The sequence below is a fragment of the Bubalus kerabau genome, chromosome 9 (genome assembly GCF_029407905.1).
Source record: "Bubalus kerabau isolate K-KA32 ecotype Philippines breed swamp buffalo chromosome 9, PCC_UOA_SB_1v2, whole genome shotgun sequence".
Taxonomy (NCBI): Eukaryota; Metazoa; Chordata; class Mammalia; order Artiodactyla; family Bovidae; genus Bubalus; species Bubalus kerabau.
The window spans coordinates 15,322,178-15,346,224 of NC_073632.1; the positions used below are offsets into that span (position 1 = coordinate 15,322,178).

The following is a 24,047-nucleotide window of genomic DNA, read 5'->3' on the forward strand; positions in this document are numbered from 1 at the left end:
CTTTGTCCAGCACCAACTCCTGGAGTTTACTCAAACTCATGTCCATTGAGTCGGTGATGCCATCCAACCATCTCATCCTCTGTCATCCCCTTCTCCTCCTGCCTTCAATCTTTCCCAGCATCAGGGTCTTTTCCAAGGAGTCAGTTCTTCGCATCAGGTGGCCACTGTATTGGAGTTTCAGCTTCAGCATCAGTCCTTCCAAAGAACACCCAGGACTGATCTCCTTTAGAATGGACTGGTTGGATCTCCTTGCAGTCCAAGGGACTCTCAAGAGTCTTCTCCAACACCACAGTTCAAAAGCATCAATTCTTCGGTGCTCATCTTTCTTTATAGTCCAACTCTCATATCCATACATGACCACTGGAAAAACCATAGCCTTGACTAGACGGAGCTTTGTTAGCAAAGTAATGTCTCTGCTGTTTAATATGCTCTCTAGGTTGGTCACAACTTTTCTTCTAAGGAGTAAGTGTCTTTTAATTTCATGGCCGCAGTCACCATCTGTAATGATTTTGGAGCCCCCAAAATAGTCTCTCACTGTTTTCCATTGTTTCCCCATCTGTTTCCCATGAAGTGATGGGACCAGATGCCATGATCTTAGTTTTCTGTATGTTGAGTTTTAAGCCAGCTTTTTCACTCTCCTCTTTCAGTTTCATCAAGATGCTTTTTAGTTCTTCTTTGCTTTTTTGCCATAAGGGTGGCGTCATCTGAGTATCTGAGGTTATTGATATTTCTCCCTGCAATCTTGATTCCAGGTTGTGCTTCATCCAGTCCAAGGGACTCTGAATTATGATTGTTACTGTCTCTTTATTAGTTTATAGGAACCCTTTATGTAATTTTATCTAGAAATGTTTATGGAAATGCTTGTGATCTTTATATAATCAATGAAATCAGAGTTTGCTTAATGGGACATGTGATACTCAGTTGTAATTAGAATTCTATTTCTGGTATCTTAATACAGCTCACCCTACAGAGTCTTGGGACATGGATGTTGTCTCAGTGGCCCTCAGCCACTTTCTTTGGTGTGAAAATGTTCTCCTTTTTCACTCTTCTATTTCTAGTAGAGCGTTTTATTATTTATCCCTGGGCTTTCTTCTATTTCCATTTGATTTCTTCAGTAATGTTTTTTTTTACTTTCTCTAATCGTTTTAAACACATTTTAATTTTGTTTAATACCTTTGAAGATAATTTGACTTTCACATCCTCTAATATTCCACTCCATGCTGTTAGTCCAGTGGTCCAGTTGTTTTTTCCCGTGGATTACTGAGCTTGCTCTGTCATTGGGCTGTTGTGTCTATTGGACAGAATATATGGGTCGTGAAAGCAGCAGGCTCCGAGTCATCTCACAGCTGCCATAAGTCACTGTCTTGTTATGGCAGCATGTACTAGGGAGGCTTACACAGGGCTCAGCTGGACAGGACAGGAGGCAGGGAGGCCCATGGAAACAGGACATTAAATTACCTTCTGTGAATTAAATTATCCAGTCACATGTGATGCATGAATTTATATATTAATCTGTATTTTATATATGAAAAAATGCTTTTGGTGTAAAATAGCCTATCTAACTGAAGACTCTGGCCATGTGGACAGAAAATAGTCTTATGAGAATGTGAGCCTCTCCTTTGCTTCTCAGGGTAATGAATCATCCATACATGTGCAGTGAGCAGCAAAAGTAGTGAAGTCACTCAAAGGCAAGCATTTATATAGCATTCATATACGAGGCAGAGTTTGTGGTAATGGAGCAATTCATTAAGAATGTGTTGCTGTCTGATGACATGCTTTTTAATCAGTTATTCTTTTCATTCATTTGAACCTATGCATTTTCAAGTGACAGAAGGACTTTCCTAGAATCGACTCAGAAACTGATACACCATTTCCATATACTTTAGCGTAATTCATCTAAGTACTATAAATGGAACCATTTTAGCCAATGGCATTTGCACATTTGGCAGTAGTCAGAGTAGGTAAGAATGTTAATTAAAAAAAAAAATGTGTGTAATGAAAGAATCTGTGACTAGTTCATGGAGATAGTGAAACCTAGAAATAAAATTATCTAGCTGAGCATTTTCTTGGCAACAAAATACCCACAGTATTCATATTATCATTTGGTAAAAATCGTCATTAGCAGTATTAGCATTTCATTGGCAATACTGCATGCAAATTAGTCTAGTGTTGTAATGTTGAATAAAATTGGATGCAAATACCTGTATCATGATTAAGTTTTATGTCTGTGTGAATCTGTCCAGTAACACTGGACAGGCTGGCTGTCAGGAAAAAAGAAATACTGCTAACATTTGCAGCAATAGTACTTGCATAGTTGCAGAATATAAAGCATTCTAAGTCAAATTTTGTGACTACTGAAAAATAAGTCAGAATAGTCAACTTAGGGTAAAGCCTTTGATACCTGGTGTATGGTATTTCTAAACATCTGTAAGGATATTGATAAACATATATGATGGTATAGTAATATAAGCTTCTGAAGCATGATCATTTTCATAAACAATGAAACTTTATCAAAATTAAAGAATTGACTATAATAGTGTGCTCTAATTTTTGAATAATTGGTAACCCAATTAACAGATGTAAAATATCTGTGGTAGCTAGAATATTTGATTGAATTTCCATTTTATGCCATGCTACTCACTGAAAAAAATTACATTAAAATTTCAGCATATGTATTATGAAACTGGCTTTACTGAAATTCAGCAATTAACATTGCTGCCATAAACATCACTATCCACATGTTTTGTGGTAAGAATAAAAACCATTGCTCTAAAAGGAAGTAGGGAGTTTCTGAATATTTTATATTGAAGTTCATATTAAACAAGGGTCTTTCATTAAATACCAAGGCTTGTGATCACTGAATTGCAATAAAAGGTTTTATATGTTTCTGAACTATATAATTTTGAGTACACAGTTTCAGCATACATGACTGAGGATCAGAGGAATTAGTGGAAGAAGGTCAATCAAAATAGGGCATATGTGTTATTTATTGCCACAAGAAGAATGCCTTTGCTTTCTTTTTTTTTTTTTTTCCTTTTTGTTTTCTTTGTTTTCTGCTGTTGTTGTTTAGCAGCTAAGTTGTGTCCCTCTCTTTTATAACCTGCCAGGTTTCTTAGTCCATGGCATTTCCCAGGCAAGAATACTGGAGTGGGTTGCCATTTCCTTCTCCAGGGGATCTTCCCAACCCAGGGATCATACCCAAGTCTCCTGCATTGGCAGGCAGTTTCTTTACCACTGAGTCACCAGGAAAGACCCATTCCCATTGTTTACAGCCTATAAACAAATGAATGCATAGATTACATTAACCTTTATTTGTCTGTGTTATCAGATATAGTTCTTCTGTGTATTTGTACTGTAGCAGATATGTATGAACAGATACCTTGTCAATTAATTTTTAATTTTGTCTCTGCATAGAACTTTGGCCATAGCATTTTTTTCCTCTCTGGCATTTAACAATTTTCTTTGTTCTGGGAGACTTCCATTCACCTCTGCCTTTCTTTTTATAACCTGTTTTGTTAGTTTGGACCCATATTTAAAGAACCCTTGGAGTGTGTTTGCCTTGAAATATTTATAATGGATAATATAGGGATCTTGCAATCAGAGCGCTGTATGGTATCTGTAAATAAATCATGAGGATGATTCATTCAGGCCTTCTTCCAGTGTATTTTCTTACCCACCATTGACAAAGGGAGAGACTGGTGGTGCAGGAGCTGACTAAAGGGAGGTATGGGTTGGTGGATGATGTGATAACATGGGCCAGAAAAATGTACAGTTTCAAAGCATGTAACTGAAGTTGTAGCCTTCAGCCTTTAATGCCCGAACAGCCACTGTCTAAATTGCAGCAGGCCTGGCTGCAGGAAGTGGGGCCTTTACCAGGCTCCATTCCCCATGTATTTCTGGGAATTGGAGTTCTACCCTATCCCACCCGTCTGCACTGGGTTACTGAGAGCTGACCCTTTCTTCTGGAAGCTTCTCTTGCCCCTCATGTGCAGCCTCTCTCTCCCGGATGGCTGTTTCTCTCCTGGACAGCTTTCTCACCAAGCCCATGACTCAGAGCATAGCTGAATCCAAGCTCTGCTGTCTCACGTGACTTCCAGAAAGCGCCACATGGGCAAGAATGACTCCAACTCCAGGCTACATATCGCTGCTCTCAGGCTTCATAGGACAAGACTTGTCCCTTGCTGGGCACTCCTTGCTGAGTCTTCTTCTTGTATTTCAGAGGCCAGTTCATCCTCTGTCGATAAGACTGTCCTTACCCAGGTTGCCCCCAGTTTGTGCACACCCCGACCCCTGCCCACCCCCTGCTGCATTGACCTTAATCTGCCAAGACTAAGCAGGGGAAAATAAGTCCCCATCTCACTTCCCTTTTGCCCAGTCACAGCTCTGCCTCCAAGTTAAATAAAATAAAATGATAAAACGGCAGACATGTAAATTCATGGAGAAAGGAAGAAACTTATTTAAAACACATTATTATGCAAAATGCCTGTCTCCTAGGTATTATAACACATTTACATAACCAAAAGGCTTATTAAAATTTCCCCCATATCAAGGAAGCATTTTGCACTGAAATCATTTAAAGTACAACCTGTAGAGAAGTAGGAAAAGCTGACAGTTTTAAAAAGAAAAATACATCCTATCCGTAGTCCCCCATCTGTTTGCACTATGTGTGTGCTGAGTCCTTCAGTCGTGTGCAACTGTTTGCGACTCTATAGACCGTGGTCTGCCAGGCTTCTCTCACCATGGGATTCTCCAGGCAAGAATACCAGAGTGGGTTGCCATTTCCTTCTCCTGCAAATCTTCCTGACACAGGGATCGAGCCCACCTCTCTTATGTCTCCTGCATTGGCAGGAGGATTCTTTACCACATCTGTTTGTAGCTATTGTCAAAATTGGAGCCCATTCACTGCTAGAAAAAATCTATTTCAAGTGCAGAGAGAATTTCAGGGAAAAGAGATATTGCAATTATTTTTTTAAGTAATATATATTCTATTATTGGGATTCCCTGGAGGCTCAGACTGTAAAGCATCTGCCTGCAATGCGGGAGACCCGGGTTTGATCCCTGGGTTGGGAAGATCCCCTGGAGAAGGAAATGGCAACCCACTCCAGTACTCTTGCCTAGAAAACTCTATGGATGGAGGAGCCTGGTGGGCTACAGTCCATGGGGTCACAAAGAGTTGGACATGACTGAGCGACTTCACATTCTATTATTAAGTATTGCTAATAAGTATATAAGTATGTATTAAGTGTATATTTATTGAGTATAGACTTTGTGTGTGACACCACTGTAAATCCTGTTTGTGTAACATAAAGGCCCTAAGGATGTGATATAGCGACATGAATAACTGGGTGCTAATTATGTATTTCCTATAATTCTGTGTTAATTCAATTATCATTAGCTGACTATTCATCTCACATCAGCCTATGCCAGAGAGCATAGAAAATTAATACATTTATAACAAAAGTTCTAGCTTTCAGGAACCTATGTAATTGGATAAAAATGTGTACATGAAAAATTGAGGTGATCTGTAGGTAATATATAAATAAATCACAAGCTATGCATTATAAGTATTATAAGAAATTAAAACTGGCATATGGAATTAGCTTAATTAGGAATTTTAAGAATTGACTTAGCCCAAAAAGGTTTTTTGGCTAAAAAGGTTTTTTGGAATTTTAAGAATTGACTTAGCCTAAAAAAGACTTTTCAGTTATAGTAGAATATTCCTGATATAGGAAGGTATAGGGAGTCTCAGAATATACAGTCTAAATAAAGAGAAATATGTGAAATGGGAAGATAGGTCCAGTTGTCTGGCACTCTTGAGCTTTGCAGGTCAAGTTCAAGATGCACCTCTGATGTTTTTGCCCCAAGAGTCAAGCATATGCTATACATGTGTGATTTACTGGTCTTGACTGATTAAATTACAGTGCAATGAGTAAATCTGGTACATACCTGCAAAACCTTTTAGTGATGGGAGAAACAAGAAGCCAATTAATATCCAATATTCATGCACCATCCATGATTTATGGGGAGAACAGAATCCATACACACAAATATCAATGATGCTCACCAAGTGGAGACAGGACAGGAGAGGGCGCTCCCCTGGCCACCGCCAGGACGGAAGACAGCCCTGGCTCCTGGTGGCACCTCTGCTGAGGAGTGCAGCCCCTGGGAACGTGAGCTCTACGACCAGAAGCACACATCCAGGCCCTGTTCAAAGACTCCATCATGTAGCTGTGCACTGCACGGCCCGAGAGGCCACGACATTCCTCAGGGAATACTTTGAGAGTTTGGAAAAGGAGGAGGTAAAACGGATCCAGAATCTGCAGAAAGCAAGCTCTTGTGCAGACTCAAGGAAGGATGAAGTCTCTCTCCCTCCAACCAACCCAGCGCTGAGGGGCTGGGGGCAACAAGGTGCCATCCACGCTGAGGTCTACACTAAGCAAGATGCCACATCCTGTGATAGGAAGGTGGGACCAGAAGGTTACAAGACAATGGCTGCTTTAGCTAAAGCTGTTGAAAAGAATGTGCTGTTTTCACATCTTGATGATAGTGAGAGAAGCAATCATTTTGATGCCGTGTTTCCAGTTTCCTTTATTGCTGGAGAGATTGTCATTCAGCAAGGTTATGAAGGGATTGATCAAGGAGAAATGAAAGTCTGTGTCAGCAGTGAATGGGCAACCAGTGTTGGGGAAGGAAGGAGCATTGGGGAAATTGCTTCAATCATGGAGCACCCAGAGCAGCTACCTTCAAGGCCCAGACAGATGTGAAGTTGTGGGGCATCGCCCCAAGACAACTCTAGAAGGATCCTCCTGGGAAGCGTGCCGAGAAAGCTGAAGACGTGTGAGGAGTCTTTTAGCAAAGGATCTATTTTAGCATTTCTGGACAAGTGGGAACATCTCAGGGTAGCTGATGCCATGGAACCAGTCCAGGCTGAAGACAGCCAGAAGACTGGTGCAGGGAGAATCAGAGAAGTTCTTTTTTGTTTTAGAGGATTCAGCTGCTATGCTGAGCCATCGGTCAGAAAATGGAGAATTTGTTGAAGTGGGAAGATTGTTTTGGCAAAATTGCTCTGCTGATGAATTGTTCACCTGCTGCCACCCTGGATGTGCGTGGCCTGTTGAAGCGTGTCAGGCTGGACCTGCAGAGGTTGGAATGTGTTCTCAGCTTGAGCTCGGACGTTCTCAAGTGAAACCGCCAGCAGCACAGCAGTTTTGTGTCCCTGTCTGTCTGGAGTCTGCCTCCTGTGCCTCCCTGCCTGCCTCTCCCCATCCAGATTCTTCATGCAGATGGGCTCTGTCCCGCTTTGCAGGGACAGGTGGCCGCTGGCATCGCAGCTTCTTGGTTTCCATTAAAGTTGGATTTACAGCACTGTTTTTATTTGGGAACATTAACTGAGTGTGCCTACAAAGTAAAATAAATAGGAAGAGTCCAAAGAGTCTTTGCTGTTCTTGCATCTCTGTGTGCAGTGTTAGTATCCACCCTGGGCCCTGCTGGCGACGCTTTCTGGTGAGATCAGACCCTGCACCACGTGGGTTACCATAGACCCATGATGTAATAATAGTGCAGGATCTTTAAAGTGACTGAAGTTTCATATTATATAAGCATATTTTAGACTGTGGCCATATATATAGCCATATTTGTACTTCTTTGTAGAATAAATGATGTCTCATGAAGCTCTGAGAATTAGGAAAAACACATGTAGAAAAATTTTAGTATAGTAGAAAGACATCTGCCTGTGTTTAAGGGCAGAAAAATGTGCAGTTTTTCTAATTATCAGATGGATATGACATGTTTGCTTTTTTTTAACAAGAATTTTTATTTGTCAAACTAATTTGCCTAGTTTTGTTTTGATCTTGTTCTTAATGTTTCCTCTCCAATTCTAAAAGCATTTAAGGTGTGGCTGTCTATTCCTGTCTTTTGCTTTCCACACCAAATCATAAGCTGCAAATATTGGGTTCTGATTTAACCACATCTGACTCAGCTCATAAATTCTGATTACACCTGCATTTATCTAGTTAGTGCCAAATATCGATCATCAGATGCTGGACTCAGAATAAGAATTTGAGGTTTGCACTCTTGGTAGTTAACTTAGAGCTTTTGGTTAATGTACATCCTTCAGTTGACTCTGGGATCATAATCTCATTTAAGCACTGATTCCAGGAGCCAGGGTTTGCTGGGGAGAGACAGACAAAATGTGATAACAGAGAAAGGGAGGTGGGATTGCTAAAGGGAAATACGACAGGTGGACAGAGATCAGTGTTGGGGACTTTGTCCCCTAAATTCACTGGGGCAGGAGATTGGGGAAGAAGTTTTTACTTTGCTTTAACCTCCCCCTGTCTTTTTACATCAACTAGGATTTATGGTGGGTTGGGGGGCTCAGCTGGTAAAGAATCTGCCTGCAATGCAGGAGACCTGGGTTCGATCCTTGGGTTGAGAAGATCACCTGGAGAAGTATACTGGAATATCCACTCCAGTATTCTGGCCTGGAGAGTTCCATGGACTGTATTGTCCATGGGGTCCCAAAGAGTTGGATGTGACTGAGCGACTTTCACTTTCACTTTCAGAATACGTCTGTGTTTCAAATTGGTCTAAAAGGCCATCCTGCTGAAAAGTTCTGCTTTCTTATCTACCATTTTATTTCTCTGGAAAACTTTTTTTTGGGTAAACTTTTGTTTTGAGTCTTAACTGTATTTCAGTATTTCCCAGCCTTATCAACATTACATTAGTCTTTGTGCACCAATGATTTCTGCTTATTTTTATTAATGTTATTTTTAGATGAATGTCACAGTTCCATAATTTAGGCACTTTTATTTGCATTGTGGGGGGCTGCCCAGGTGGCTCAGAGGTTAAAGCATCTGCCCGCAATGCGGGAGACCTGGGTTTGATCCCTCGGTCAGGAAGATCCCCTGGAGAAGGAAATGGCAACCCATTCCGGTATTCTTGCCTGGAGAATTCCAAAGAGAGAGGATACAGTCCACCGGGTCTCAAAGAGTTGGACATGATTGAGCGACTGACACTAATGCTTTTGTATAATATGTAGGGTTATATTTGGAAGTGACTGCAAGTGTTTTTTTCCATCTGTATGCAACTGACTCTGATTATTAATCTCCTCTCCTTACCCTTTCTCAGGTAACTTAAATCACAGATTTGAATAGATTTTTTTCACAGATTTGAACAGTTTTTAGGTTATACTAAGTTTGGAGTTTTTGCTCAGACACTCAGTCATGTCCAACTCTTTGCAACCCTGTGGACTGTAGCCCACTCGTCTCCTCTGTCATGGGATTTCTCAGGCAAGAATACTGGAGTGGGTTGCCATTTCCCAGGGACTGAATCTGCATTTCTTAGTCTCCTGTATTGAGCTTCCCTGATAGCTCAGATGGCAAAGTGTCTGCCTGCAATGCGGGAGACCTGGGTTTGATCCCCAGGTCGGGAAGATCCCCTGGAGAAGGAAATGACAACCTACTCCAGTACTCTTGCATGGAAAATTCCATGGATGGCGGAGCCAGGTAGGCTACAGTCCATCAGATTGCAAAGAGTTGGACAGGACTGAGAAACTTCACTGACTGTATTGGCAGCAAATAGTTTACCACTAGCACCACCTCCGACTACCACACAATTGCACTCATCTCACACGCTAGTAAAGTCATGCTCAAAATTCTCCAAGCCAGGCTTCAGCAATACGTGAACCATGAACTTCCAGGTGTTCAACCTGGTTTTAGAAAAGGCAGAGGAAACACAGATCAAATTGCCAACATCTGCTGGATCATGGAAAAAGCAAGAGAGTTCCAGAAAAACATCTATTTCTGCTTTATTGACTATGCCAAAGCCTTTGACTGTGTGGATCACAATAAACTGTGGACAATTCTGAAAGAGATGGGAATACCAGACCACCTGACCTGCCTCTTGAGAAACCTATATGCAGGTCAGGAAGCAACAATTAGAACTGGACATGGAACAGACTGGTTCCAAATAGGAAAAGGAGTACGTCAAGGCTGTGTATGGTCACCCTGCTTATTTAACTTATATGCAGAGTACATCATGAGAAACGCTGGGCTGGAGGAAGCACAAGCTGGAATCAAGATTGCCAGGAGAAATATCAATAACCTCAGATATGCAGATAACAAAACCCTTATGGCAGAAAGTGAAAGAGGAGAGTTAAAAAGTTGGCTTAAAGCTCAATGTTCAGAAAACTAAGATCATGGCATCTGGTCCCATCACTTTATGGGAAATAGATGGGGAAACAGTGGAAACAGTGTCAGACTTTTTTTGGGGGGGCTCCAAAATCACAGCAGATGGTGACTGCAGCCATGAAATTAAAAGACACTTACTCCTTGGAAGGAAAGTTATGAGAAACCTAGATAATAGCATATTGAAAAGCAGAGACATTACTTTGCCAATACAGGTCCGTCTGGTCAAGGTTACGGTTTTTCCAGTGGTCATGTATGGATGTGAGAGTTGGACTGTGAAGAATGGTGAGCACTGAAAAATTGATGCTTTTAAACTGTGGAGTTGGAAAAGACTCTTGAGAGTCCCTTGGACTGCAAGGAGATCCAACCAGTCCATCCTAAAGGAGATCAGTCCTGGGTGTTCATTGGAAGGAATGATGCTAAAGCTGAAACTCCAATACTTTGGCCACCTCATACGAAGAGTTGACTCATTGGAAAAGACTCTGATGCTAGGAGGGATTGGGGGCAGGAGGAGAAGGGGACGACAGAGGATGAGATGGCTGGATGGCATCACCGACTCGATGGACATGAGTTTGATTGAACTCCAGGAGTTGGTGATGGACAGGGAGTCCTGGCATACTGCAATTCATGGGGTCGCAAAGAGTCGGACACAACTGAGTGACTGAACTGAACTGAGCACCACCTAGGAAGCCCAAGTTTGGAGTATAAATCTGGGGAAAATATTTTATTTACCTTTTGGTGTGGGGTAGAAAGCTACCTTATTACAAATTTTTTACTTTTTAAAATAATCTGTACTAAATGAGGATTTTGTGATCTGTTTTATTTTCATTACTTTTTATATTTAAAAAATTAAAAATTAAAATTATATTCTTATTAACTTAAAGTTTGATTTGATCTTTGTTTATATGGTAAAATTGTACTTAACTAAATTGTTTACAATGCCACCAACTTCCACAGTTTGATGTATTATGTTATCGTGATCATGATATTTACATACATACAGTGCTGTTTAAATGAGTTTTGCTTGTAAGTTATTTGGCTTTGCTGTTTACTCCCTTGTAGTTTTAATCTAAGAAAATTTAGATCTGAATTTAAAATGATCACATTTAAAGCTTTATCTTAGTGCAGTTTGAGTATGTATGAGAGATTACGATTGGCATCGTTTGTCTCAGTAGATATTTAAGGCTTTAGAAGTCATTATTTCTGGCCTGCTAAGTGAGTTTATGAGATCTACTTCTCTAGAAATTACAGTGGACAAAGGACCATTTTGTATCGTTTCCTGGCTACTCATCTGATTACACTGTGCGTGCTAATACACTCTCTTCTTTTTGTTATCGATTGTCTTAACAGTAGGTCAAGTAATAAAAAAGATTAAATAAGGAGATATATATATATATTTAAAATATAAATAAAGAAAAAGAAAAGCAGTCTAAAAAATAATCTCAGTAACCAACTGAGAGTAGGAGAGTGAATGTGAAGTTGTTTTTTCCTAACTGGGTGTGTTTTTAAGGTAGTATGTCATGGACAAAAGCAAAGCTTCCTGGTGCTGATTGGAGGGGCTGGCGTATCCCTAAGGCAACATATCAGATTTGGTTGGAGGTCTTAGAAGAGTAGCAAGTTGGAAATTTTGGTTAGACTCTCAGAGAGGCAAGTTTTAAAAGCACAAGGTCATTTAAAAATGAGATTTAGAAATTAAATCACTTTAAATAGAAGGACTCTGGTATCCAGAGAAGGTATATTATTTGAGGTAACGAATGAAAATATGAAGTGAATGTAAATCCAGAGGAGGTGTGAATTCTATAAAAGAGCAGGTCCCTAGGGGGAAAGCTTAGTGTCACATTGTGGTTTGGGTCCATGACTCAGGAAGCAAGCTTTACTTTTCTCTGAAAGTCAGAGATTAAAACCAGGGATAAAACATTACAACCTGCTTTCAAGTACAATTCATATTTGATCTTCATGTTAATCATGACTAAGGCAGAACAAACACTGTTATCCCCGTGTTGGATTAGAAATGCAGACATTTTTCATCTTTCCTGCCAGCCCTCTGCATAGCGGAAAAGAATCTTAAGGACCAAGAAGTCGGGGGTCAAGGGGCAGGGAATCTAAATTAAAGGTGATGACGGAGACCAGCTCTAACTGAGAAGGTAGGAGAAAGGGCTTGCCCTGCTGCTCCTTCTCACAGCAGGCTCTGCACAGGTCTGTACCATCCCCAGAGCTGCATCCGTGCTTGTGGACTCACCACCCATGCTCTGTGTTTTGTCTTCTCTTCTTGGCACTTAACATAGTACTATTCAGGTGGTTCACAAATTTTTATGAATATGCACTATTTTTACCAAGTCCAAGCTCCTACTGCTTGCCACACAACAGGCCAATAAATCGAGAGAGGAGTTATTGGGCCAAGAAATAGTGACTTTATTCAGAAAGTCAGCAGACTGAGGAGACAGTGGATTAATGTCCCAAAGAACTATCTTCCCTGGCTGTGGATGCTAGTTGTTGCTTTTGTTTTGTTCTGTTTTTAATAGAACAAAGAGGTGGGAGGTGAGGAGGCAAAGCAAAAACAAGGTGGTAAGTGGTGGCAAATGTTTCCTGATTCCTGAGGACTCCAGAGGGGAAGTGTTAATTTCTTCTTTTCTGCAGCCATTCACAGGTGGGCCTGGTCAGAATGTTTGCTGTGAGCTAAACAAAGATATTTAGGTTAATGCTCATTGCATGGGAGGCAGGGTTCCTGGAGGTAGCCCATTATGTATGCTTTAAGCTACAGACAACATGACTTCAGTGATTAACTTATAGTGAAAACAACAGAACACAAAGGTTAAAATAAAAGAAACAGACCCATGGAGTCAGATTTGTTCTTCCTTATTATGCCATCTGCAAAGGGGACCTGAGGAGTAAGAAGTGTATGAAATAGAAAATATGGGTCCTGAGCTCCAATAGCTCATAAAGAAATCTAGAGGAGACCCTCATCAAGGAGGGAGCTTCCGTGTGGAATGTTATGTGCTGGGAATAGGAGGAGGGCAGTTAGACAAACCAGCACTTGGGAAGTTTCATGACTGTAGACATGTAACACGTGTGGGTGTTCACTGTGGGTGCAGAGCACTGATCTGTTTTCTTGATGGAAGGGCTAGGAGCCTTGGTGAGAAACGAGGGCTGACCTGTCAGGTTGACGTCACTAAGGAGAACCTCCAGCCGCACAGATGAGGCCTTGAAGGTGTCACAGGACACGAGACAAGTCGGTGTGACAGCATCAAAGGTGCAGTCCTCAGAAGGCAGGATGTGCGTGCGCTCAGGATTCATGTGTGCCGTGCGACTGCACATGCTTGTGGAACAGACCTACACACTCCTTTGCATCTGGTACAAGGTGCAGAGCTGGCTTGTGGACACTAATGAGAATGGATCTGAGGGTTGAGGGTCCGTAAGTGGACAAGTGAGTGGACAGCAGGTTCAAGCACATTGTGAGGATGGAGGGGGAGATTTCCTCGAGTTGTTCGCTGATATGATTATGTGTAAAGATGTACAAAATGACTGCAGATGGTGACTGCAGCCATGAAATTAAAAGACGCTTACTCCTTGGAAGGAAAGTTATGACCAACCTAGACAGCATATTGAAAAGCAGAGACATTACGTTGCCAACAAAGGTTTGTCTAGTCATGGCTGTGGTTTTTCCAGTGGTCATGTATGGATGTGAGAGCTGGACTGTGAAGAAAGCTGAGTGCTGAAGAATTGATGCTTTTGAACTGTGGTGTTGGAGAAGACTCTTGAGAGTCCCTTGGACTGCAAGGAGATCCAACCAGTCCATTCTGAAGGAGATCAGTCCTGGGTGTTCATTGGAAGGACTGATGCTAAAGCTAAAGAGTTGACTCAGTGGAAAAGGCTGATGCTGGGAGAGATTGGGAGCAGGAGGAGAAGGGGACGACAGAGGATGAGATGGCTGGATGGCATCACCGACTCGATGGACATGAGTCTGAGTGAACTTTGGGAGTTGGTGATGGACAGGGAGGCCTGGCGTGCTGCAGTTCATGGGGTCGCAAAGAGTCGGACACGACTAAGGTACTGAACTGAACTGAAATATGTACAAACACACTAACGGTTACAAAGGGAAAGTGAGAGGTAAGTTAGGAGTTTGGGATTAACATATACACACTGTTATATATGAAATAGATAAATAATGAGGTCCTACTGATTAGAACAGGGAACCATATTCAATATCTTGTAATAACCTATAATAGAAAAGAATCTGAAAAAGAATAGATGCATAGATATATATATATAACTGAATACCCCGGGTCTGGAAGATCCCCTGGAGGAGGAAATGGCAACCCAGTCCAGTATTCTTGCCTGGAGAATCCCATGTGCAGAGGAGCTGGCCAGGCTACAATCCATGGGGTCGCAAAGAGAGACTGAGAGACTGAGCACGCATGTGCATAACCGAATCATGTTGCTGTGCACTGAAACCAGCAGGACACTGTAAATCAACTGTACTTCAATAAAATAAAATGAATTTAAACATAATAAATAGATGCACATTATTGAAAAAAGAAAAAAAAAAACTGTAAAGGAAGGAGCAAGACAAATAAGACAGCGAATGTCCTGCCTTTGATGAGTTTCACTGAAATGCACCCTGGGGAGGGGGTTTGGCCAGTGTGTGGCAACTTGGGCCCCAGCAAACAGGAAGGGTGTCTGTATTTTTTGACCTTGGAGAGAAGGGTGAGAAACCGTAGGGTCACTGACTGAAATGGAGGGATTCTAGGAATAAGCTCATGATAGATGTGATGGTCCATCTCGGTCTCTCTTGGAGAATTAAATGGTGAGGTCCCCTGCCCTCGCCTGCCCAGGATGCACAGACCTGAAGGGAGAAGGAAACGTCAGCAGGGAGCCCCGTGGGAGGTGGCCATTTGAAGATGAAAAAAGATGGTTGGAGTCTGAAGGGAACACAGAGCAGCCCAGAGAAAGCTGAGCGCTCGGGAATTGAAGGAAGGAGGCAAAAACCAAGGGGAGATTCAAAATCTTTATGACAGAAGAGAGGAGAGCAGGGGCTGAGCGCTTTGCTTGTCTGGAAGTGGGAAGGTTGCAGCCACAGGGGAAATGTTTTTTCTGAAGAATTAACTGAGGGCATTTGCTTTGGAACATTGCCTCTTAAGACGTCCTGTTTTCTGATAAATGGTGTTTTGTTGTTTGTGTCAACCTTCTGCTGTAGACATGGTCCCTTTGTTTAAATTTCCACTAAAATAAAATGCTTTTCGTACATGGGCACTTTCAAGGAAGGTAATTCTCAGGTAGGGTAAAAACCCCTCTACCTTTTCCCAGGCCTTGCTGGAAAGAGATTTTAGAAAACACTGATAGATGTGTCTTCCAAGTCTAGAGTTCTGGTTGATGGGCATGCTGGCTAACTCAGCTCTGGAAAATCTCTTCAGGTCAAATTAAGGGTAGGGGACAGAGTACTCCTGCTGAGGAGACAGCTGTATATAACTTTAATTTAAATGCCACCAATGAAAAAATTGCCCTGGTATAATTTAAAGCATTTGGTTAAGGGGAGAGTTACTTTATAATTAAATAACGCTGCTTCCTTCCTATCTACCCCATGGGTATGAGAGTTAAGAACTAAAACAATTTAATAGGATAATATTTCAAGAGCATACAGAGCACTTGCAGTCCAGGGGGAACAGTGGCCACAGAGGCAGCACCAAAAGCTGGGCTTGTGGAAGCAGGCGAATGCTCAGGTACGGACACAAAATGGGAACTCAGTGCTCAGGCTCATTGTTTAGGAAATCTGTTTGCTGGAGTGATGGTGGGTTGCATATTTACAAAACAGAAATAGACTCAGAGACATGGAAAGCAAACTTATAGTTCCTAAAAGGAAAAGGTGGGAGGGGTAAATTAGGGGTTTGGGATTAATATATACACACTGCTATATATAAAATAGATAATCAACAAGGATCTGCTATATAGCATGGGAATACCACTCAATATCTTGTAATAACCTATCACAGAAAATAATCTACAAAATAATATGTGTGTGTATATATATATATTGTTCAGTCTATAGATTCATTATTTTATACATATATATATATATGTATAAAATCTGGCTTAGATGGTAAAAAATCTGCCTGCAGTGCAGGAGACCCAGATTTAATACTTGGGTTGGGAAGATCCCTTGGAGAAGGAAATGGCAACCCACTCCAGTATTCTTACCTGGAGAACCCTATAGACAAAGGAACCTTGTGGGCTACAGTCTTGGAGGTTGCAAAGAGTTGGACACAACTGAGAGACTAAAACACACATACACACACACACACACACATATATAAAGTGAAGTGAAAGTTGCTCAGTTGTGTCTGACTCTTTGCGACCCCATGGACTGTACAGTCCGTGGAATTCTCCAGGCCAAAATACTGGAGTGGGTAGCCTTTCCCTTCTCCAGGGTATCTTCCCAACCCAGGAATCAAACCCAGGTCTCCTGCATTGCAGGCAGATTCATTACTAGCTGAGCCACAAGAGAAGCCTATATATATACACACACACATATATATATATATATATATTTATAAAGCACATAAACTGAAATTTATTTTGCTATATACCTGAAACTAACACAACATTGTGAATCAACTATATTTCAATAAAAATAATTTAAAGTCTTTAAAAAAAAAAGGAAATCTGTTTGTTAGGATATCGTGAAGGTGTTTGCTTTTCGGCAGGCCATATTCAATACCAGACAAACCTCTCCAGGTCTGCACGGGCTACCCATCCTACCCAGAAACTTAATGGGAGCTCAGGGTAGTCTTGTTTCTCACACGTTTGTATCTAATGCTGGAAGAAGTTGCTACAAGGAACACTGACTGTTTATTCCCAAACCCCCAATCTTCTAATAGTTGCACACACACTGCTTCTGCGCGGAGGACACTTTTACTTTCAGGAGTGATTATGATTGTTTGGGTACGGTGTTCCTTGCAGTGTGATAATGGATGTTTAATCACAGAACATGTGCTTTCCATTTTGAGCTCCATTTCTCACGCCTGGGGCTCTCATTCTGTCCCCAGGATGGCTGGGGCACACCTCCTGGCTCTTCTCCCGTCTTCACGCCTTCTGCACACTCCCGGATCCCTGCTACCCTGTGCTTTTAGAAACAACAAAGTGTTGAGAATGCCGTCAGCGCCCCTCCAGTTTGGTCACAGATCTATGTGTAGTCATCCTTCCCTGCCTTTCTGTTCTGTATCAGAAGGAGCACAACCTCTTCCAGAGCAGAATCTCAACCAGGACCCTGACCTGCCCAGATGTGTGAGCATCACCCGATTCCCCCATCATTGTGTTTTGTTCACCCTCTTCATCTTTGTATGGGCTCTCCGTTTGTCTGTACTTTGAAAAAAGAAAAATCATTCTTGGGCACTCTCTATTTGCTAAGTGGAACCTCTGAAGTTAGTGTCTGAATCTTGATAGTTTCCTGATCTCCATCTATTGGTCTGACTGATTCTTAATCTAAGATTCTTTATCTACCTGACCACTGATTTGAAAATAAAATACCTAGAGTTTCTAAATCCTTGAGTTTCTACCAGTGCTTTTATTCACATGCAGTTTCATTTCTCTAATTCTGTGCCTCTTCATTTCCCTGTATGCTCCTCAAGTTTCAGCCTCGCTTTTTACAGCTGTTTTTCTGCGAACTCTAAAGATGCTTGAGAATTTCCTATTATAATAAGCAAAACCAAAAAAAAAAAAAAGAAAGAAAGAACTTTCTTTTAGTCTTGCTTTTGTCCCTCAAAATAATAACACGTCTCCTTATCTCTTGGAACTACTTGGAATCTTACCACCATTTTAGTCGCGTACAGTCTGGTTGCCATGGTTACTACTCATGGCTATGCTCTCCAGTATTACCACTGACCTCTAAAGTTACAGAGTTTGTTATTTGTTTACAGTATTTATGCCTCTGGCTGCTTGATTTCACTTGCAGCTTTGATGAGAAACTCCTTATTATGTGTTCCTGGTAATGTGTCCCTCTCCTAGCACTAACAGAAAATATCCTGGTGAAAGATTACATATGTGGGCTGTGGAGCTTTGCAGACTCGCCTTTCCATTCTGGCCTCTGATTATACATGAATGTGACCCGAGGAGAGCTATTTAATTATTCTAAGGCTCATTCATTCACGTAGTGGAGAAAAATTGTCCTTGCAAAATTACTATCAGGATTAGAGGTAATGGATATTAACTCTTAGCAAGTTCTTGATACACATGAAGCACTCAGGAAGTAGTCAGTCCAGGCATCGCGAGCAGCAGCAGCATCCCAGCATCCCTGTCAAACCACTATCATCACCACTGGCATTTTCAGCACCTTAGTTACTGGAGCACCAGTTTTCTCTCTCTCACTCGTTATCCCTTGTTTGCTGACAGGTGTCCACTTACAGGAACACAACTGTAACAAAATCAGTACTGAGAACTAATTTCATTGTGTCACTTTTATTGTTAAAAAACTTTCAGTTGTAACTTATTTCCTCATACTGAATGAATGATTACGTGTTCCTTCCATTGTGTGTATTCAGAACTGTTTTGAGCTTTATGACATATGTTAGCTTGCTTGTGGGATTATGAGTCACTTGTTTGTCTGTTTGAACACCCCTCTGCTGCTGCTGCTGTGTCGCTTCAGTTGTGGCTGACTCTGTGCCACCCCATAGACGGCAGCCCACCAGGCTCTCCTGTCCCTGGGATTCTCCAGGCAAGAACACTGGAGTGGGTTGCCATTTCCTTCTCCAATGCATGAAAGTGAAAAGTGAAAGTGAAGTCGCTCAGTCGTGTCCGACTCTTAGCGACCCCATGGACTGCAGCCTACCAGGCTCCTCTGCCCATGGGATTCTCCAGGCAAGGGTACTGGAGTGGGGTGCCATTGCCTTCTCCGGAACACCCCTCTACTAATCCTAAAAGCTGCTTAGGGTAACTACATTGATTCATTCATTTTGAATTTCAACCAGTTTTTTTTTAATCTCAAATGAGTGATTTCTGAGACTGACAGTTTTATATATACATACATGCAAACACGCATAATTTCAAAGTTATTTAAATATACTAGGTACCCAGAATATGAAATTCTATGCCATGAACTCTTATGGCTTACAAAGCCAGAAAGATTATTCAGTTGAGAGAGGCTCCCCATGATAAAGTGTCAGCCTACCTTGACGTTTTCCTTACCAGCTGAGAAAATAACTAAATTACACACAATCTGCGTAATTTAAATATGTGGTTTTTTGATGGCTTGTGCCCTATTATTATTTATAATTATATAGAGTACATATCTATTCAGTAAAAGCATTTATTTTCCATATATCTGAGACAAAATGAAAATGTAATCAATATATTCCAAAATATTTAATTTTCTATTTATTTATGAGTAGAAAAGATTTATATTATTACTCTGAACTTTTTTTAGATATTCTATTCTGTTCTTAAAAGATAATTCACCTATCTTTGCCTAAAAAAACATGTGCTCCTCATTAACTAGCGTTCTTGGCAAATCCTTTTTCTCCATTGTCTGTATTAGTTGCAGTCCGGTCTCTTTTTATTTTTAGTATAGTATGTGAAACATTTGGCCACTGCTTTCCTTATTCCAGATTACTTTTACATTTCACTTTTGACGTGGCCTAATGTTATGTAAACGGTCCTTATGAAGTCTTTAAATCAAATTGATTCTTTTGTGTACAAGATATTTCCAAAATGCATAGCCAATATTTCTTAAACTCAAATACAGTTCAAACACAGATTATTGTATTAACGCAAATTTTCTCTATATGTAAAAACGAACTTTTCTTTCCAGAAAAGTCAAAGAAACTAGGTCAATTGAGAGGTAAAAGACAAGGGTTATAGTTGAAGAAAATGAATGTTAATAGCACAAATTATTTCATTATATTACCATACATTATAAAATTTAGCCTAAGAAAATACCATGAATGCTTGGTCATTAACTAAAGTAATGTCTTAATTTTTTAAAAAATTATTCCTTTACTACACTATGTGTGCCATTGGTTTCCTTCTAGTCAATGTCTTTTTAAGTTGGAAAATTCAATTTAATTATGTAATTAGCTAGTTAGTTCCATTTTTTTTATTAAATCTTGATTAAAAGCATTGGGCATAAGCAGAAGCAAGCAATTCAGTATACCTGAATATCATAATTTTTGTTTTTCTCAGTGTTTCATAATGAAGTCATTCATTAGTTGTAAATGATCCTGGATCCATATGCCATCAAAGTTGAAGGGAAAAAATTAGGTATTTAGTTATTTCTGAGAATGACTCTCTTTCTGACTCTCTCTCTCCCTCACTCACACACACACACACACACACACACACACACCCCTCAAGGACATTTTTCCCCTTGGGATGGCTGTCATATGCTTCAGTAATGGAGATTAAATTCCTAGTAGTTAGTTGGATAGATCTTTTCCTAACAGAGAAACTAAAATTCATTAAAAACTAATTAGGAATGTATAGGAGGTTAATTTTACATGTTCAGCCTTATTAGAATGAGATAAGTAATTCATAAAATATCAAAGGATTGCTTTCAAGAGAACTAAATAAAATGACACTACCAAGTATTGTTTCCTAAAAAAAAAACAAAACAATAGAAACTATAAAAGCAAGTCAAGGCAAACCTTCAGTCCAACTCATCTTACTTTTTGTCAGAAGGAAAACCACAAACATAACATACCCACAGCTCTATTAAATAGTGGCTTCTGGCAAAGAGTCTGTGAAGTAGCAGCTGCAGTGCAGGTGGGCTTGACTTTTTATTGATTGCATTCCAGCGAGAGAAGACTGTGCCATTTGCCGTGATCTTCCCCTCAGTAAGACCTAACTGGGTATGAAATCTAACAGGATTTGGTGTCCGATTGGAGCCCGTGCACTGACGCCGTAAGAGCAGCATATTCAGTTCCCTGAATACATTTGCCAGTTGCGGTTAGATGTATAATATAGAGGGGAAGCAAGGGAAACTATTCAAATGCTCTCATTTTTCTTTTTGCCAAACATAATTTTTAAAATATATCAGCTTTTTTTTTCACCTTGACTTCTAGCTGAATAGCTTGGGCTATTTCCATGTTGGGAAAAAAGAAGTCAGTTCACCAGGTTTCCTTTCCAGCAACCTCCCCCAGCGTTCTGGCTCCTGCCCGGTGGTCCCGAGGTTGCTGCTCAGAGCAGCAAATTCTGGGGAGGTTCCTGCAGCCAGCTCAGCTCCATGCCCTTCAGGGCAGGGCTCCGCTCCTCCCAGTTGGATTTGTGACTTTACACAGACACCCTAAACTTCCCTATTTGGTTCCATCTTTTGACTCAACCAGGACTTATTTGGCACCTCCTGGGGGCAGGCTCTGTCTGCCCACAGTCTCTGGTGCTGGCTCCCTTGGGCCTGAATTGGACTCTGCATCCACTGATGTATCTTCTCCACATCTCCTGTGGTCTGGGCAGTCCTTCAGTATCCCTGGCAGCCCCTCTGAGTACCTGCAGGGGCGTTGCTTGGTTTTCTTTTCTTTTTTTTTTAATTTTAGTTTTTATTTTATATTGAAGTATGGACAGAAGAGTACCTGGCAGGCTAGAGTCCAGGGGGTCATCAAAGAGTTGGACACAACTTAGCGACTAAGTAACAACTGAGAAAGTGAAAGTCACTTAGTTGTGTCTGACTCTTAGTGACCCCCATGGACTGTAGCCCACCAGGCTCCTCTGTCCATGGGATTCTCCAGGCCAGAATACTGGAGTGGGTAGCAAGTTCCCTTCTCCAGGGGATCTTCCCAGCCCAGGATTGACCCCAGGTCTCCCACACTATCAGTGGTTTCCTTATCAGCTGAGCCACCAGGGAAGCCCAAGAATACTGGAGTGGGCAGCCTATCCCTTCTCCAGCAGATCTTCCCGACCCAGGAATTGAACCCAGGTCTCCTGCATTGCAGGTGGCTTCTTTACCAACTAAGCTACCAGAGAAGCACAACAACAACAATAGCATAATGGGTTTACAATGTTGCCATTAGCTTCAGGGTACAGCAAAGTGATTCAGTTATGCATATAAATATATCCATTCTTTTTCAGATTCTTTTCCCATATAGATTATTAGAGAATATTGAGTGGGTTTTTTTCAAGGCGTCCACAGCGTTACTATGCTTCTGTGATCACGTTGTGTATGGTTCAGCCATACATTTTCTGTTTTATTTTTTATATTAATTAATTAATTTTAATTGGAGGCTAATTACACTATTATACTGGTTTTTACCATACAGGGCACTCAAAGCTGGTGCACTGGGACAACCCTGAGGGATGGGATCGGGTGGGAGGTGGGGAGAGTTCAGGATGGGGGACACATGTACACCCGTGGCTGATTCATGTCAATGTATGGTCTGTTTTATTGTATAGACTGCAGATGGTGTTAAGTAGCCTGTTTATTTTCTCCTTAATCTTCTTTTAGGTTCTGTTTTCTGGTGGGTGATCCAACTTGTCTTTCCTCAGATTAAGTCTTACGTTTTGTAAATATGAAACTGCTAATCTATTTTACTGTCAGATTTTTCTCCTTATCATCATACTTGCCTGTCTTCCAAAATAGTAATGGAAAGATGGGAAATGTTTTTATGAGACCAACTAGATAATACGTACGGAGAAGGCAATGGCACCCCACTCCAGTACTTTTGCCTAGAAAATCCCATGGATGGAGGAGCCTGGTGGGCTGCAGTCCATGGGGTCGCTAGAGTCAGACAGGACTGAGCGACTTCACTTTCACTTTTCACTTTCATGTGTTGGAGAAGGAAATGGCAACCCACTCCAGTGTTCTTGCCTGGAGAATCCCAGGGACGGGGAAGCCTGGTGGGCTGCCATCTATGGGGTCGCACAGAGTCGGACACGACTGAAGCGACTTAGCAGCAGCAGCAGCAGCAGATAATATGTAAGTCAAGTTTGTGGTTACCTGAGAAGTACTGTATATGAACATTTTATTGCCTAATACTTTTGTATAAAAATGACCTATTTATTTCTTTAATTTGTTTTTCTGAAGTAGAGGTGATTTGCAGTTTGGTATAATTTCTACTATGCAGCAGAGTATTTGATTCAGGTATACATACATATACACTCCTTTTCATGTTCTTTTTCATTATGGTTTTTCACAGGATGTTGCAGATAGTTCCCTGTGCTATAGAGTAAGGCCTTGTTTATCCATTCTATATATACTAGTTTGCATCCACTAATCACAGACTTCCAATCCAACTCATCCACTCCTCTCCCCGTTGGCAACCACATGTCTGTTTTCTGTGCCTGTGAGTCTGTTTCCGTTTCAAAGATAAGTTCATTTGTGTCATATTTTAGATTCCACATATGAGTGATGTGCAGTATATCAAGTGGTATTTAAAGAATGACAGATTTTTATTCTCATCATTCATCCAGTGATTTAAGCCATAGCACCACATTTAAAATCCACTTTAAGCTAAAATATGCAAATCTATTTAAATATCATAGAGAGATTTACCATGTCCCTTGCTGGTTAAACTGAGTGTTGTACGACTATCACTGCTCTCCAAACTACCCCATGTTTTTGTGTGTGTGCTTAGTCGCTCAGTTGTGTCTGACTCTTTGTGACCCCATAGGCTGCAGTCCCACCAGGATTCTCTATCTACGGACTTTTCCAGGCAAGGATTCTGGAGAGGGTTGCCCTTTGCTTCTCCAGGGGATCTTCCTGACCCAGGAAATCTGTGTGTCCCGAGTCTCCTGCATTGGTGGTGGTATTTTTACCACTGCGCCTCCTGGGAAGCCGAACCCTACATATTATTGCAGCATTTTTATCTTTGCCCTCTTTCCCATTCTCCTCTCCTTTTTCTTTTTAATAAGCTTCTCTCTACTTTTTTGCCATTCTTCCTTTCCTCTGTT

At 41.1% G+C, this 24,047-nt stretch overlaps 1 protein-coding gene and 1 pseudogene across 4 annotated transcripts in view; both read left to right on the plus strand.

The window, feature by feature from the left end:
- ADGRB3 (adhesion G protein-coupled receptor B3) overlaps nucleotides 1–24,047 on the plus strand; it is an 884,916-nt gene that overhangs the window by 135,029 nt on the left and 725,840 nt on the right. The gene's annotated exons all lie outside the window — the stretch shown is intronic.
- Nucleotides 5,759–7,392, plus strand: LOC129659947 (cAMP-dependent protein kinase type I-alpha regulatory subunit-like; annotated as a pseudogene).